We start from the raw sequence: 3,334 nt of genomic DNA, 5'->3' as shown, positions 1-3,334 counted from the left end.
TCTAAAGCTGAGGGAAGGCCTGGCATCTGAGAACTCAGGATGCTTGGGGAATATCCATGGGATCCTATTTCTCAGGAGTCCAGTCACACTCTAGTAAGACTATGCACCTGACATCAGTAACAGCTGCACATCAGTGTACCTCGCAGCTCTTCCATCTTTAAAATAGTTTAGTCACTGACAAAACAAATTATTTAAATGAAGTTGTCCAGATGATCTGCCTTTTGTAGAATGTCTTCAGTTGTTAGTTGGCCAGAACCTGCTGTCCTTCAATGTTGTTAAGCCAGCTGCTTAAACTTTGGTTTCTATTGGCCTGTATTCTTCAGGAGCTTCATGTGTTTTATTAACCAGTGCTTCTATTTCTACTCTGACCTCATTCCAGGGAAGGTGAGCCATAAAGACATGGTTGTGATACAGAGTCTTGTCTCTGCTGGTGTAACAGAGAAGTCATGTCTTTGAGAAACTGCCCTGGTGAGAATGAGGCTTTATCCTCACTAGTGGAGAGATGTCAAGAAGCACCTCAAGGCTGTGCTGGCACATACGCTGAACTTTAGAGAAGATCCAGATAGGTGTATACCTCACACGAGGCTGTACCTTGTCAGCATGGGTCAGACCTTACTTGGATGACCTGAGGCATCTGCAGCAGGAATGAGTGGTGAGACTTGGAGGATGGTACCCAGTATGATTAGAGAAAGGAGAAGGAACCATGCAACCGATTATTAAAAATTATATAATGTAATGCAATGACTCACACCTGCTTGACCTTCCTCTGTGAATATTATGTGTGATCTATGTTTCTGTCCTTTCATTCAAAGAGATTTAGAGAAGGAAAGGCTCAGCCTTCCAGCTCTGGTCTCCGTAAATCAGAGGCTAATTCCAGGCAGTATTAACTTTCCCATATATCCCAATTGCACACACATGGCTCTCAGCAGAGGTCTAGAGCACCTGATGCTCCTAGATCAGTAGAAAAAAATAGGCATTGAGGTTGATGCATGAAAAATGATGCAATCCACTACAATATATGAAAATGCAATATTGAGGTTGGGAATATGCCTAGTGGCAAGAGTGCTTGACTCATATACCTGAAGCCCTGGGTTCGATTCCTCAGCACTACATATAGAGAAAATGGCCAGAAGTGGGGCTGTGGCTCAAGTGTCAGAGTGCTAGCCTTGAGCAAAAAAAGAAGCCAGGGACAGTGCTCAGGCCCTGAGTTTAAGGCCCAGAACTGGCAAAAAAAATAGAAAGAAAATGGGATATTGGCTACTAGCATGAGGATGAGGTGAGGCACAGGGGCCCTGAAATGGAATGTCACAGATCCCTGATAACATTTTGTGCATATGATCCAGCAAGTAGAAAAAAGGTACAGGTTTGAAAATTGAAGCAAGGCAGAAATTTGAGCTTGGTACTGATGGCCCATACCCACAGTTCATTGCTATAGCTCATATCATATTTTCTAGCTACTCAGGAGGCTGAGATCTGAGGATCTCTGTCCAAAGCAAGCCCAGGCAGAAAAGTCCCAAGTGTTTCTGCAATGGGCATACTTGACAGTGTTGAGAAAGTAGCACATGTGGTTGGTGATTCGTGGTGTACATCCAGGTATTTGCTGAGAAATTGGACCTTCCAGCTGACTGGAAACCACCCATCCATGTTACCAGACATGTGTGCAATATACACTCCCACCAGTGGTGTCTGAGACCTCTCTTGGCCCATCCTTCCTGCAGGATTTTCTGTTCTTCCACCTTGTCCATTATCCTGCAGTCAACCTGAGTGGACTTCATCACTCAGGCCCTCTGGGCTCTGTTTTGTTCTCATTGATGTGGAATGCTAGCAAGAGATCAGTGATCTGAAAGAGGGTAGTCAGACTGTTCTTGGGACATAAAATAGTTTCCCCCTTGGGTCACTGCACTATCCGTTGCGTTTTTCATTTTTACATTGGCCCTATCGTTTTGAGAATGTCTTTCCTTTTGTATAGGGGCTTAGACCAACAGAGTTAACCAATGTGTGGCGTTTGAATTAACATGCTTTTCATGACTCACCATTAAATGTGATTGATTTTATCACAAAAGCGTTAACTTTGAGTTGCATTCCTGGGTCATTGGTGTCTTGTTCACTGGTTGCCTGTGTAAAAGTCTGTTTACAACTTGCCTATTGGTTATCTCCTCTAGTCGTTCGGTATGTAATCTAAATAAGCGTACTTCAGTACAGTGCAGAGCTGGGGATGTAGCTCAGTGGCTGCATCATCACCCAGCATGCACAAAGCTCTCAGCTCTATCTTTACCTCAGTACGACAAAAAGAAATCCTTCTGTATAGCACAAAGATTTGCCTCATTTATGACATGCCCTCTCTATTCTGAGAAAAATTAAGAATTTTACAGACAGGTGCAAACAGTAAATCCTCTTTTGCAACCCAGAACCCATTGTTGAATGAGATTATGGTACATGTAAGAAGGAATGATTCCGAGACAGTTGGCAACGTGGGGCTTTGTTAACTCACACAGGTTGGCTCTATGAATAAAGTCGATGTAAAGGCTAAAAAAAATAAGAATTTATATTTATCTAATGGTGTGCCCCTCTACACATCAAAGGTGTTTTTTTTTTTGTCTTTTTTTTTTTTTTATAGTTTTGTGATTTTTTTTTTTCCGGAACCGGGGACCCAACCTGGGGCCTCCCGCTCTTCCGCTGAGCCAGGTCCCCGGCCCCCAAAGGTGTTTTTTTTTTTTTTTTTTTATCTCTAAACTTTCTAACTTCACAAAACAGGAGCGACTTTATTCTCATATCCATGTCTTGAATGTGGAATTGATACCGTTTAAATATGACGTAGTATCTGTATTGGAATCCCCTCCCATATATGAATAATCTGTTAGTGATTCATATACCACTGCTCAGCAGAGCAGGGCAGGAGCAGGGATGTGTGTGAGATCAGATTTATTTGAAACTCTTGAGGGTTCTTCTCTGCCATTTCGTCCACCATTTTGGTGGAACATGTATCGCTTGATTTCAGCTGATCTTAATCCCTCTGCATCCCATATAACTTCTAGAACAAATTGAATTAGTAGGGGATGTAAAGCCTCTGGAGCCTGGGATTGTGTTGATTCTTTAGGACTCTGCTTGACATTCTGCATGTGTTCTTGAAGGCTTGAAAATCAGTAGCTTTCATTGTTTTTAACATCCTCAGCCTTTCTATTGCTTTCTTGTAATACAGTCCCTGACTTAACATAGCTGTTTTTTTTCTATTTTTATAATGGTGTGCAAGTAATAAACATATGGTTTTCTATTCTATTTCAAGTTTTTTTAACTTTTTAATTAAATTTTTATTGTCAAACTGATGTACAGAGAG

General features: G+C 41.8%; 1 pseudogene; it reads left to right on the top strand.

Moving 5' to 3' along the window:
• The first annotated feature begins 2,334 nt into the window (after nucleotides 1-2,334).
• Nucleotides 2,335-2,453, top strand: LOC125356957 (annotated as a pseudogene).
• The last annotated feature ends 881 nt before the right edge of the window (nucleotides 2,454-3,334 follow it).

This window comes from Perognathus longimembris, chromosome 8 (genome assembly GCF_023159225.1).
Source record: "Perognathus longimembris pacificus isolate PPM17 chromosome 8, ASM2315922v1, whole genome shotgun sequence".
Lineage (NCBI taxonomy): Eukaryota > Metazoa > Chordata > Mammalia > Rodentia > Heteromyidae > Perognathus > Perognathus longimembris.
This window is presented reverse-complemented; position numbering and strand designations above follow the sequence as displayed.